Source organism: Columba livia, chromosome 10 (assembly GCF_036013475.1).
Source record: "Columba livia isolate bColLiv1 breed racing homer chromosome 10, bColLiv1.pat.W.v2, whole genome shotgun sequence".
NCBI classification, from domain to species: Eukaryota; Metazoa; Chordata; class Aves; order Columbiformes; family Columbidae; genus Columba; species Columba livia.
Window position 1 is genome coordinate 19487249 of NC_088611.1, and position 14886 is coordinate 19502134.

Below are 14886 nucleotides of genomic sequence, written 5' to 3' on the forward strand. Positions count from 1 at the left end.
CCAGATGTTGTTCACATTGGCTGTGTCTTGTCAAACTGTAATTGCATGTATTGCCATTACAAAATGGTTAACAAATAAGCATCTTCCAGATCTTATCACTTCCTCCACCCTGTATTACCACTGCAATGCAGGAATTCTTCAGAGCACCTATTGCTCCTGTATCCCTGACTCCTGTAAAGCCTCAGTACTGGGAAGCGCTGAGCACCCAACACTGGTCCTCCCCTCCCTGTAGGAGCTAAGAATACCCAGAGGAGGAGATGGGAACAGTTCCTGAGAGTCTGGCTATAGTAGAGGAGAAGGAGCGATCATCAGAGCACGTTTGTCACGCCAATGCCATGACCGTCACTGTAGCTACTCACTTTACACTTTGGACTAAAGCAGGCCAGGTCGTAATGCACCTTCCTCATGTTCAAGTGCTCACACTAAAGTATTTTTCTGACTTTCCCACTCCATAGATCCAAATATTAGTTCAGGACATAAGAATGTCCTTAGCATCATGGGTAACTGACCGTAGGAAGATGGTTTGCTTAATGCTTCGGTGACCACTTGACCTCATACATACTCTTCCTGTTATTTGGGGCTGGTAGATCAGGGCTACGATCACTTGTGACTGCACCTTGCCAGAGCAGCCAAATATTTTTGGAGGGCTAATCATTGAGATGCAATGTGAAGACTTGCAAGTAGCATGTCTCCTTCAGCCTGCGGGAGGAGACCTCACACAAGAGGGTCTTCACAAAAGGTCCTGGCTGGGAGGTAGAAGAGAGCCAGCCTACCAAGAGTCCCTTTACGAGATAAAATGGCCTCACTGAACTATTCCATTATAGACCAGAAGGACTAAGATCAGTCCCATGTGCCAAATAAAACAACAACATCAAGTGCCACTTAATATTGTTGTGATGGGCCATGGGAGGTGGCTTTCAGTGGGCTCACTGCCCCAGAGAACTACCAAGGAGTGTCCGGTTTTCTCAAGAAGCTTTCTAAGCTTGATGAACTTTGCTCGTTGCTCTTTTGCCAAACAGCCTTGAAGGCACAAATATGGGTCATGTCTGTCCCTTTGGTTGGAAGGGGGTGTGCACAGCACAAAGTCATTGGCAGCACTTTGAGTAAATCCAACTGCACTATTTAGTAGTTTAATTAAAATCTCTGTGCCTACGGCATCTTCCATCCAAGAATCACAGAGCTCTTTTCAGGCACTAATTCATTCTCAAAGGTGATCTGGTGAGGTCACTAAGAGCCGTATCCATTTTCTAAAAGGGGGAGAGGGGGAGAGTGGGATGGAAAAGGAAGTGAAGACATGGGGTGATAAAAGGTGTAAGTTTCATTTTTGACTCCAAATGTATAGATGTCATTTTATAGCTAAACTGCACCACAACCCAGGTGTAGGCCTGACAAGGATTCCCCACCACTCTAATTCTTTTGGCCAAGTTGAGAATCCAGTTGTGTGGGCATTTTCACAACAGCAACTGCACAATCAGAAAAAGTCACAACCCAGACAGCCCGACACAGTTATCAGAAGCTGTTGGCAGAGCTGGGACCAGAGTCTGTGGATCTCCCCTCCTCCCAGCATGTCTTCACACCTCTCCGTCCAATGCTGAGAGAAGGCTCCTGAAGATGGTCCGGCCGTGGTGTTGTGGGACTTGTCTGGGTGTCTGAAACCAGTTTGGCACCTCAGAGAAGAAAAATCAAAGCAGATCTTTGCACTGCATCTACTGTATCATGTGTGTGGTCTCTTTGGTGATGAGTCCTGACAGCAAAATCTTATTAAAGTTCATTCCTGACAAACAATATAGATATGGGTATAGGGGAAAAATCACACACTGTTAGCAGTGACAGGGTAACCTTTATCAGGGCACAGTCCTATTAATTGCTTCAAAACTCCTCCTTCAGAGAGGTTCATTGGGCTCACAGTTGGCTCTGCCTCCATTTGCTTTTGTTCCACTTTAACTTTGACATCGTAATTAATTTGCTCTCTTTGCCTTCCCTTGGGGCCATTTTCTCTGTCAGTCCACAGAGCATCTCACAGCAATATTTCAGGAGCAGCTCATGGGCTGGACAAACCTGTCTAGCTCCGAATTCCAAAATGTGGGCCTGTTTCCTCTCCTTCTGTGCTCTTGGCCTCAAGAAACAAAATGGTTTTTATGATTTAGTGGCTGATTTCTGTGCTGAGGACAGAACGATGCAATCACTACCATTTGTTTTTGTGGTACTATCATTTGTACAAACGCATTCCTGATGATTCATAGGCAAGTGCAGTTGGTAGGTACCAGGATGTATGCACTGAATGGGTTTTTAGTAACGTATTCACCAGAAATTAAGCTGAAACTTAGCAGCTCATTTTCCAGATGCCACCAATGCAACTGTCAGACAGGAACAACTTCCAGTGCCTGCTTCCCTGAGCCAGAATTGAACTGGAGATTTGCAAGTAAAAACCTTTGGCTTCAACCACCAGTAGCAATTTTTCGGCATTCAGCTTGACCAAAAGTACTGAGAATCTACTCTCTTGAAATCAGGTCACCTTAATTTTTCTTGGGTTGGACATCCAAACATAGAGACACTGAAAACCACCAGTAGGTTGGGAAAGTATCAGCATTTGTTTCCAACTACACAACACTGAGGCTTCCACACCTCCTACTTTTATGAATGCAGTGAAGCTCACTGGTCTTAATGGGAAGCCTGTCACCCTGAGCACATACGACGAGAAAAAATAATCCATACCTTGCATAGCACCCAACTCAGAGCAAACTGACACAGCCCCAGGGTTAGAGGTGAAACGGAAAGACTTCTAAACCAGCCATCTGCATTTAGGAGCCCAGCTCCCACTGCCCAAACTGGGGGTGTCACAGAGGCCCCCCAAAGCCAATTTAGGCAGGCAACAAGCTCCAAACAGACTTTGTTCTAATCAGAGCTGTGTAACAGATACCAGCTACAAAAAGGGTTTACACAAAATTATTATACAACACAGGTTCAGTTACTGGTTAGGAGTTCAACTACTGCACAACGAACTCAAACTCAAGGGGATCAGATCCCAAAACACACATCCTCCCCCTCTGCATCAAAGAGAGGACTCTCAAAGGTCCCCAGATCACTTACCAGGTCAGTGAGATGTCTCAGTCCCCAGGGAATGTTCCTTAGATGGCCAGTCTGAGGAAGAGAATCTCCAACTACAAACCTGCTGCTCCAAAGAGGACCAACTCCAAGGGGGTTTCCAGCAGGCTCCACTTATACCCTAATTGAATCTCAGCTGTGGTCACTTATGGTAGTTGTCCAGAAGCTTCTCTCAACCAAGGCATGTCACTGGTCAAAGGCCCTGTGTTACCAAGGGGCCTGTCCATGACCAAAATGGTCCATCAGCCCAGAAGTTACTGTTGCTCTTGGTGGGGACAGAGTGTATCTGCCACAGAGCCGTGTGTCCCACTGAAATTCTACAGCGTTCAGGCTGTCTTGAGAACTTGATGAGTTTGCTCAAGGTTACCCAGGGCATACGGAGCAGAGGCAGAAGCTGTGTCCAGCACCCAGACGTCCTTGGCCAAGACCTAAACCACATCCTGCTCCACGGCTCTCCCATCCGCACGAGCTCATAATGAAGAGGACTTGGTGAATGTGCTCTGACAGTTTTTTCTTGTCTGCAGAGGAGATAATATTAATTACTCTGTATTCTGTAAAGCAATAAATACATAAATAGATGGAGATCCGGAGGGGAAAAAAAAAATCCGTACATTAGAAACTGATGATTTATGAGACGCCACCTGAGGAAAATTCTCCATCTCTTTTAAGCTTGGCTATTTCAGTGCTGCGTTCTCAGGCTGACAGAATGAATCCTAATATGCAGATGAGGCTGTGATAATGATTTTGCGCTGCCTGGATTACAGAAGCGTATTTTTGATGCGGACGTATTTAAAACATCTTAGCAGGACTCCAAGTTCCCTGCATAATTTGATGAGCAATAAGTAAGACACAGGTATGCCATGCAAGCAGTAAAATGTTAAAAGGTTATAGGACTGTATTACATCCAGTCATGGAAGAGAGCAAATTAACAGTGCTGTTCTTCCAAAGAGACACAGGCTGCAGGGGGAAGATCATCAACCTGATCTCACTGGGAGAGTTAAAAATACAAGAAAAAAAGACTTGCTTCTTTTACAGACTTATCAACTCTTCTGGTGGGCTGCAGGGACTCCCTTTTTCTTTCAGCTGAATTTACTTTCAATTTTTTTATATATTTCTTTAAATACATGGAGAAAATCTATTTATTCATGCAATGGCATTTCCTGTGCTTGTTTGAGACATCAGTAAAAGAGTCTTGGCACCCAAATCAGTCACTTTGGAATATTTTCCCATTAGTTTGCTCTGTCAGTAAAGTGGGAAACATGACTCCCCAGCATTACAATTCCTACTGACATTCAATCAAAACATCTGACCTAACATTTTAGTCCTGACACTCAAATTACAGGGCATCTTTTGAATAGCTAACCATGCCTTTTTTTCTTTTCTCCCGTTCTCTTTACCTCTTTTCCTCTCTCCTCCGTGTCCCCTTTCTTCCTTTAATGCAATGTGTGATTGTCCCTTGTCAGGCTGGAGCACGTTCCCATCCCGCTAAGTGTCAGCGTGCTGCTATCGGCTTGCAGCAAATTGTGCTTTCCCTGAGCGGTGGCTGATGGATTGAATGGCAGCGCGGAGATAGTCCTGTCCTTCACAATGCCGAAAGGCCCAGAGTTCCCACAATTGCTTTTCCCTGCGAGCGCATTACGGGAGCAGGTTAAGGGAGCCAGATAGCTGGGGGGGAGAGAGAAGAGAGTTCAAAATAATAGTCTAAATAACTTAGCAATATCTTGATTATAACCAGATGGAAGCAAAACACTAAGGGCATTTAAAAAACAAAACAACCCCCCAAAAAACCCCATACCACCAAAGAAAACCTCACCCAGAAAAACACTCTCTCCCCATAGTATTTGTGTCAGCTGAACCTAACGTGATTTTGCAAGACTGAGGTTCAAGACTTTAAGCTGTGGATGAAGCCACAGCTTCATCTTCTCCTCCCATCATGGGCAGAAAGGTGATGTTTGGGGCAACTCTTGCACCCTCGTGTTTGTTTTTTAATTTCTCCCCACTCGTATTGTACCCATGTTCTGTGCAGATGGCTCCTCCCCTAAGGTTTGCCTTAGCTCCTGATGGACAATGCAGTGAGCTCTGCCCCAGCTCTTTCTCCATGAGGAACCTGGGTATAAACCTTGTTAAATGTCTTGATTTTATTGCTGTTGTGATTTTCATGCCACATTTCCCAGGTAACATGTCCTGAATTGTCCTTCACCCTCATCTGCGGCTGAGATCCATGCCATGACAGCTGTGGACACCTGCATTTTGTGACTGTCACCCCATCGGCAGGTCACCAAGTTCCCCAGGACGAGGGCTCTGCCCAACTATTGCCCATCCAAAAGCATCAGCTCCCATCACATTTCTCTCATGGCAGTTGATGGTGCTGGAGGCTGATGCACAACCGAGCCCCCCTGGCTGTCTAAAGCAGGGTGCTATTGCACCACTTCCCGTTATACCATCAACAACTATAAGTAGAAAGAACTAAAGTAAAAATAGGTCCTAGCTGTGGATTTCTTGCAGCCCACACCCCTGTATTAAAGCATTTTAAAGGTGGGAAGTGATTGCATTACATGCTGTGTTACACAAAGCTGTTGGTAAAATCTGAGCACAGTCCCCAGTTTTCCTTCCAGACATCTCTCTCTTGGCTGGTACACTGAGAGAGGGAGGGAAGTGACATTTTGGATGGGCCCCGCCAAATATGAAACACCTGTGAGATTCTGCTTCAGGACATGCTGGAGCAACACCTGCTTCGCCCTCACTGTTCCCAAGTCAGGATGGGGCAGAGCTGCACATCATTGCCCCGTTATTAATATCTCGGGGTTCGCCTGTGTCCAGTGGCTGCTTCCAGCTACTCTTTGGTGCTCCTGGTACCGCAGCCTGGTCCTGGGCTCTGGCTCTTGCTGTTGTGCAGGGGTGGCAGGGACATCGCTACAACACCGAAGAGCACCCTGAGCATCGCTGGACATCGCTCCAGTGAGTGCCTGGCCACTATTAAACCCTGCCAAAGATGCTACAAGGCTTTCCTGAAGAGCTCTAAAGCAATAAGTGTGTTTTTTTTTGCCCTCTTGCCACCTTGAACAGTAACAGCAGCTGTTACCAAGCCAACAGCAAAGCAAACGGAGCCCTTGCGCTGGGGCTGGGAGATGCTGCTAATGATATTCGCTTGCTGCAGTTCGGAAGTGCTGGCAGAGCCATCACAGAGCAGTTCGGCATCCTGGCCATGGAAATGCTGGATGTTTATGTGGGGGTGAGCGTCCCATGTCTATTTACAAATTCTTTGCCTTTTTGAACCAGAGGCTTTATGAGGAGAGCGTAGCGATAATAATAAAATAAGAAACAAGAGATAATTTCCAGGGGCCCCATCTAGCTCCAGCCCCGTTGCCATGCGTGGGAGTTGCACCGGGCTCTGAGCAAACAGACGGCTTCTCCTTACTGCCTGGGTTGGTGGCATATGGCTTTCTAAACGTGTTTTGTTTGGAGGTTTGGGTTTGTATCCAGCTCCTCACTTCCAGCAGGTCCCCATCACTGCGCTTCATCCGCCTGCCGGTGTGACGGGCCAAATGCAATTCCCATCTCCTTCGGCTACATGTTCCCATCGTACCAGCAATATTGCAAAGCTGGGCCCAAGTTTTCCACGTCTCCCAAAACTTCCATGCTGGCATGGAAATATGGTGGGATTTCAGCCCTCCTAGGGTTTGCGGCAGTGAATCGGTCCTTGTTTGGCTGCTCCTCCTGGGAGCCAAGTGTTGCCAAGGCACAGGCTGTAACTGGCCAGAAAGGGAGGTTTTTGTACACCTCCAGCCCTCTCACTGCAATAAAACAGAGCTAAGAGGACGCTTTTCCAGTGGCAATCGCATCCCTGGCCTTACTCTTCCCTGTTTTTCTATGGGATCTTTGGAGAACAGATGTCTCTGTTTGTACCAGACCTACCACATTTGGATAGAATAATGTTAATTCTTTCCATTTCTTTCTTATCTCAGGCAGTGATTTTCCACCCCCAAGCAGCCTTCGTAATGCTGCTGCCTTAGCAAACGCTGTGGCAGAAAATTTCTCGGTCTACTAAAGGGCTCTTTCGTCCAGGGTAAAAAGGCATAGCGGGAACCATCGGCTGGGAGCTGAAACCACATACATTCAAATGAGGAATAAGGAAATAAGGCTGGTATTTTAAACAGTGAGGTTGATCAAGCACTAGTTCAAGGGAAGTGGTAGATTCCTCCTCCCCCCTGGCCTTAAAACAAGCCTGGAGGCACTTTCTGGAAGATCTGTTTTAGCAGACACAGGTTGTTACGCTCAGCACAGGGTTATTGGGTGAAACGGAATAGCCTGAAAGAAAAGAGGTTGGTGGAGCTGTGCTAATGGCCTTTTCTGGCCCGAAGGTCCATGACTCCATGCACAGTACGCACATAAAAATATACTCCCTAAAGCAAGCTACTTAAATACGTGCCTAACTCTAAGCGTGGAATTATTCCAGCTCTCTACTGCGGGACTTGCTGACTAAACCAGGACTCGTGTCCTGCAGATGGATCTGATGCACGTTGAAGTCAGTGGGGATCTCCCCCGGCCAGGCTGCAGCTCAGGCTCAGAATGATGTGAATAGGGGAGCACAGCTCCTGGAAACGCGTTTCGTGCCGAAATCACTTCGCACTTGTACCAGCACCATCTGACGAAGGATCTCAAAGCACTTTGCGAACATTAATTCGCTACTTAATTAAACTTAAAACACAACGCAGATGAGCTTTGTGTCTTTCTTCAAGCACCAGTTATCAAAGGAACAGGTTGCGCTTGTCATGCTGATAACAGCGAGTAACTTTCCCGCTTGCATTGTGTTTCTAAATCCAGTTTAAGTTGTTTTCCTTCAATATGAATAATTTTTGGAACAGTTTTTGAAAGAAAAATGCAATCCAAGCACCCTTACTTATTTTGTTGGTGGTGCTGGAAATTAGAGTACAAACGCTTTATCTGCATTACAAATACTATTACAAAGTGCTGGGGTGCTTTAATCTATCTTCTAGAATTTTTTTATTATTAGTATTCATGCTTGAAGTGCTTCATCTTAATGTTCACAGTAGTTACCACGGGCGCACACAGCAGCACCAACCCCACCAGAGGGTTTTCTGCGTTTTGTTTTCTTTTTCCTGATGCTTTTATTACTCAGATGACATTAAAGTATAAACAAGCCAACAGATGTGCCCGCAACCTGGCAGCTCCCTTGGCTGAAGAAAATACTTGATTGCAGGCAGAGGGGTTTTGTGTGCACGTGTTAATATTGGGATGGTGTCCTCTGTGTTACTAGATGGTGGCGTTATCAGAAAGTAGATTGGAAAATGCTGCCTAAAATCACATGGGAGACAGTATATAGCTGCAGGGAAAGATGTGATGGTGCTGGATTTATCTTTGGGTTGGCCTGACTGATCTTCCATTCCCAATTCTGAAGCACAGATGCCTCCCTCTGACTCTTAAAAGCTAAAGGATGATGGATCTGAGGCTGCAGCATGAGGGGAATTACTGGAGCTTCAGTTCCCTCAAAATAAACCATCTGCTTGGCAGCCAGGGCGAATCTGAGACAGGGGACCTCACATTTCCAAGGCTGAACCCCCTCAAATACAACTGTCCACACCGGGTTTCCCTCTGTCTTCCCTCTTTCCCTCTGTAGGACAGAGGGAAACCTGGTGTGGACAGTTGTATTTAAGGATGGTGGTTCTCTGTGAAGAATAAGATCCCGGGTGGGTGTCCCATCTCCTCTGCTCATTACTTGCCAAAACTCAGCACAGGATCAGCCTGAGACCTGGGGGACCCAGGGACGGAGCTGCTGGAGGGGTGACCGCCCCAACCAGGCTGCACACGCGATAAAGCACTGAGATTCTTCCCATCTTACTGCATTTCAGGGCCAAAATGCCACCTGCTGTAAAGCAGTGGTTTCATTCAAGTAGCTGCAACTACAGCACTTTACAGCAGGTAATGGTCTAGCCCACAGCATCCAGTTTTATTCCTTGATTGCTCAGAAGGGGCTCAATCATTTTCTGGATCATTGAAAGCCGGGTGAGTCGGGACTCACAAATATTCCTATCAAAACTCCCCAAGCCAGCTTCTTTTATCTGATTTCCCTCTCCTCCCTCTTTTTTTTTAAATCAAAATCTCATCAATCAAGCTATTACGAGGAAATGTTAGTATTTTAAGAGCATTTGGTATGTATGGACAGTCAGCACACACATCCAGCACATAAAAATTTGATGGTGCACATTTTGAAAAGAGATATCAAAAGGCATAATTTAATATGTTCTCATTGAAAAAATCATGAACTGCACATTCCTTACCACTGTATATTCAACAATCCTAATTACTGAAGCTATTGACATTAGGAAGATAATTTTCACAACCTGAGGGGTTAGAAGGAGGTGATGGGGGTGGGCTGGTTTATTTTCTGTTGAGTTTTGATTTTCAGTGAGGGCTGAGTCTTCTGATTCCTGGGAAAACAAGAAGCTAATGCACCGTCCTCCAGGACCGCCACTGAACTTCAGATTGGACCATGAAAGTGGTGTCTGTTGTAATAATGTCTCTGAAGATGGAGAGCGATTGAATTAGGTTACTGCACTGGAAAATGCCTGGCAGAACCAAAGCCTCTGTGATTTCTTGGTTGGTTGGGATTAAATGTGGTTGCTGGAACTTACTATCTGGTGGTTCATTTGTTGATGTTTTCATGCTGTGGAAGGAGGAGGAGTCGGGGTGGTTTGGGGAACACCCCATCCCGTTCAGATGGGTCTGCAGACATCTGATGAGCGCGGGACTACCTGCAGCAGGCCGTTGCCTTTGCTACGTGCTTTGGGATGGATAAGAGATAAGAAATTATTTCATAACCCGTACTTCAAGCTGACCTGTTCCATTACCCACATGTTGCGCTGTGGAAAGGGACTGTTTAGCCCATAAGTATTTGCGAATCTCCCATCTTGTCTCTGCGTGTTCATGGATGAATACAGGAGGGTGGCAGCGTTTTCACGTTAGAGTTTGGTGGACAATCACTTCCTAATGGGAGGACACGCGCGTCTGAGGGAATGTGCTGAAATGTATGCAAATGTATGCAAATTTGCAATCTACTTTTTCCCCACCTTCTTTTGCAGAGGATATTAGCAGGTATGCAAAGATCTAAAATTATCCCATTGAGAGGAATGCCGTGCGAGTGGCAGGAGGGGCACGTACCCCAAAGTTTGGGGATTCTGAATGGATGTGCACTGAAATCTCTACTCCCACCCATCCCTAATAAAGAGATTGATCACTTTCTCCCTCCTACTGCAGGAAAACCTGAAATCACAAACATCTAATTGGGCTGGGGGCAGTGAAATAATGTGAAAACTCTCGGCCTGCTGCTGAAATGGAAGGAGTTGGCAAATTTAACGGCAGGGCTCCTTTCAGTTGCTTTTTTTCCCTGTAATTTGGAAATTCAGTGACAGAAGGATGATTTTCAAGCTAGCTCCTTTCTGGATTGCTGATACAGACACCCAGAATTTGACATTTTGAACAAAACAATACTTGATCCAGACAAGTAATACAGCAACTATGTGATTGCAGTGCGGGGTTGTCCTTCCTCCTGTAAGAGATACCTTTCCTCCCTGCTCTCAACAGCGCAGCAGAATGTTCTGCACCCTCAGAATTGAGGAGTGGTGCACTGGATGATTCTGTGCGTTTGGAATAAGACATCTTCGTTACTTCATGACATTATGAAAAGAATTAAATGAAACCAACCAACCAACCCAAATATGCAGTTATCCGTGATAAAAAACACTGAGAGAGTTGGGGTTTGGGTCTGAGCTAAGACAGATCTCCATCCAAACCTTGCATGCATACAGGTGTGGCTGTTAGTGAGCCTGGGAGAACTTTGGATTAATGGTCTTGCATCTAAAGATGCTGGTTTCACTGTGTGTGCCTCAACAGCTCTGAGAATCTTGGTCTAGACTAAAAGATAACTAGTTCTCTGCTGCACTTTGCACTGGCTTAGAGAAGCACAAGGTGGTTCCCCAGTCTTTGCACAAACCATTCAACCCTCTACGGCTACCTGAGCACAACGTGAAATCTCAAAGGCACCACCTTCTTTCCTGCATTCCTCAGGCTACCAAAAGATCCTGAAATGACACCCAATTAATGATGAGCTGTGTGGTGCCAGGTAAAAACACGGACAGGAGAGAAGCAGCTCAAAAGGCATTAGCCACATGCGGACAGAAAACCGCTGGTTCCAATTACAAAGCCTCAGCTCTGGCTGAAGCTCAGAGGAGGCTGAGAGAACCATTTGATAAAAAACATGGCTCCCCTTCCTCCTCCCCATCAGAAGAACCACTGCTGTGTAAACCTGAGAGGAGAGAAACCCCCTTTGGGGGTGGCAGGGGTGTCCGAAATCATCCCCTCACACCCCTTGCTCTTTGCGAGCGCTGAGGATGCGGGAGGAGCCCGGGGAGAGGTGGCCACAGGGTGTCACTCGCACCCCACAAGTGAACCACCCCACGGTGTCCCCAAGCTCCCGGGACCCCTGCAAACCCCGGGCAGGTGCGAGGGGGCAGCTGGGGTGGGAAGGGCTGGAAGAGCTCCACCGCGGAACAAGAAAACACAAACCTTGATGCTGCTGGTCAGGAATCGCCACCCTTTTCCACAGCACTTCTGATTTCCAGGATGCTGCCTGATTTTCAACCGGCTCATTCCTCCTCCACCCGCCGCAGCCGGGGTGTCCCAGGGCATGAATGGTGGTGGTCCAGCGCAGACACAAGCAGTTCTAGAGGGAGAAGTGTATAAACGAGAGGGGATCAAATAAATGGAAATTTGCAATAACCTGCACTACTAATATTTGCACATTTCAAACTGTCTCCTAGGCATTGTTTCTAAATGTCTTTAATGAGAACAGCTTAGTATCAAGAGGACTATTTTTTTTTTCTTAGACCCACAGGATTTTTCTCTTTTACATCACATTCTTGGAACATTTGGTTTTAAGACCAATTCTTATTAAGATCTATCTAGCAGTCTATCTGTCGCAGGCATTTTCTGCACAGACAGGCACACTGTCAAGTGTCTAAGATTCTTCTAGCTGAAAAGCCTTGCATTTGGTGTTGGCAGCTTGTGGCACGGGAGCCAGGTGGCCTCAGGAAAGCTGACTCAGCACGTGGCTTCTGCCGCGGGACTTGGCCGGCTGCAGGATTTGCGCCCTGCTGAGGCAAATACAAGTTCCAACGAGTTTTCCTTCTTGACCTGGGCGAAGGGATTGGGCAAGGAACAGAGGCACTGAGCTTTCCCTTTCTTGCTGCTTTTCCTGCATGAGTCACATCTTGCCTGCCTCAGGCATCATCCCTCCTGCCGGGTTTATAATTTGCCCATTTGTGTCAATTTACAGGTTAAAAAGAAGGGTCCAAGTCCTGCTGCTGCTGGGTCTCAAAACAGCTTGGGTGGAACTTTCCACCTGGATATTCACAGTGTTTGGGGATATGGGTAAAGGACGCGACTCCTTCTTGGCTTGCAGTCCACCGGGGTTCACTGTAAGAGTGCTTAGTCTAGTTATCTCTTGCTCCCGGTTTTCTCCTTTGAGCTCTCTAAGTGTGAAGAGATGATAGCTTGTCTTTTCATCTAGAAAGACTCAGCATGATCCACTGAATAGAAAAAAAGGAGGAGAGGACTCCTACCCCCTTACCTCTAATATCTTAGCTGGCTCATCTGCAAATCTGTAGTGTATTTTTTCCTGGTGCATGCAAATCGCTGTTGGAAAAAAAAAGGCATTTGAAAAAAAGGAAAAGATCTATTTAAAAGTAATAACTGTCCAGCAAAATGCATTGATGTAATCTTTGAACTAATCTCCTAGATTCCTCTTCACAGTCCTTCATGAATAGCTACAAGAAACTTAGTCTGTGCAGAACACTGAGAAAATGGCACAAATAATTCCCTGCTACACTGCCCACCTCGCTGCTGTAACACTATGATCCGTTGGCTACTTCGGCATGTAGAGAACCAAGAGAAGAAAGCCAACAGATGCATATGCCTTTTTTATAAATCTGTGTTCTAACATGTCTCCTTAAGCTACTCTGTGTAATTCTTATGCTGTCACTAGGGACAGAGGTGACATTTAGTTTAATTTGTTTGAAGGGAGTCCCACATAGGTATCCAGCAAGGGAGGAAGCACTGGAACATCTTCAGCCTTGGGAGCAAAGGGCCCTGTCCTGGGTCACTCCCCTTGTGCCCCTTTCTGCTGCTTCTCTAGGTCCTCCTGACCCCTGGGAGTGGGGGATCAGATCTGCTTAGAGCATATGGAGTCATTCCACATCACTAAGTTAGCCTGGAAATGGGAGCTGGCAGTCACTGTTATCTATTACCACTCGACAGAGGGTTGGCTGCTTGTCAGATGCGTCTGCAGAGTCTCCTTGCACAGGCATGTGTGTCCCCATTGCAAAATTCACTGTCCCAAACGACACCGACTGCGCCTTCACTGCGGGAGCCGAATTAGCCCTAGAGATTCCCTCATCCGTCAAAAGCTGGAGCCAAGTCATGCCAGGAAAACAGCGGGATGAGGAAATTGTGCTTTCTGAGGCCCACTTGTTTTATGGATAGGTCAAGACCTCAAATCACCAGGGTCATCAATCCAATTAGAGAGCATACTTAACGAAACCCTGGGAACGCTCGTTATCAGAAAGAGAGCTGCGATGTGTGTGATCGGAGGAGCACAACAACGCAGACACAGAGATGACCTGATGATGTCGGGCTGTTCAAATGTCCTTTCCGTGGGCACGGTTCCTGTGGCTGCCCCTGTGGCCTCTCAGCCACTGCCATATCTCAGAGGCAACTGATATTTGTGAGTCTAATGGTCCCTGTGGGGAAGAGGGAAACTGTGTGCAGGTCTACTTCTTTCTGTCTGTGAGATTCATGGAGGGGAAGGGCACCGAAAGTCCAGATATTCTTCTATATTATCTGCCTCTCTCATGTCTCCCCTGGCCGCAGACCCGGTTTTAGCTCTTGCTGAAGCTGGGTTCTCCTTCGGCACAGACATCTTTGCAGACACCCCGCCTATCTCCTCCATCGCAGGTTGAGGGACTCCAGCTTCCACCTGGCAGAGACCATCCGTCCTGCAGTTCTGGAAGTGTCTACCAAGTCTTTCAGACTTCCAGCCCAACCATCCTGGCTTGTCCTCAGGCACCACAGAATCATTTCAGTGGAAGAGACCCTCAGGATCATCGAGTCCAACCATAACCCAACTCTGGCACTAAACCATGTCTATAAGAACCTCATCTAAACACCTTTTAAACTCCTCCAGGGATGGTGACTCCAGCACTGCCCTGGGCAGCCTGTTCCAATGCCCCACAGCCCTTTCCATAAATAATTTTTTCCTAATATCCAACCTAAACCTCCCCTGGAGCAACTTGAGGCCATTTCCTCTTGTCCCATCACTTGCTACTTGAGAGAAGAGACCAACCCCCTCCATGCTCCAACCTCCTTTCAGGCAGTTGTAGACAATAAGTTCTCCCCTCAGCCTCCTAAGATCCCTACAATGCTACAGCTTCTCAACTGGGCACCTACTTCTGACAGACTGCATCTCCCCTTGGTATTTCAAAACATGATACTCTCCCTTGCTAAGCAAACAGCAAGAAAGCAAAATGGAAACACGGAAAATATGACACCTTCTGCTAATAAATGCAAAGCGACGGAAAACAATTTTGCCAACTAGGCAACTCAAATTAGACTTCTCTCTCAAAGGAATACGGTCGATTTGTAGCTCTTATTATAGTGTAATGCTATTTCCCTAAAAGTTTGTGTGTGCATTTTAATGAATTCATAAAA

General features: G+C 46.5%; 1 protein-coding gene across 1 annotated transcript in view; it reads right to left on the reverse strand.

The window, feature by feature from the left end:
• Positions 1–14886, reverse strand: part of TXNRD3 (thioredoxin reductase 3) — a 214421-nt gene that overhangs the window by 38033 nt on the left and 161502 nt on the right. Inside the window, exons 4-7 of the mRNA XM_021294675.2 lie at positions 12752–12816; positions 11689–11845; positions 4503–4770; positions 3091–3623 (exon numbers count right to left, since the gene is read on the reverse strand). The gene's annotated coding sequence lies outside the window, so the exon portion shown is untranslated. The remainder of the gene's footprint in view (positions 1–3090; positions 3624–4502; positions 4771–11688; positions 11846–12751; positions 12817–14886) is intronic.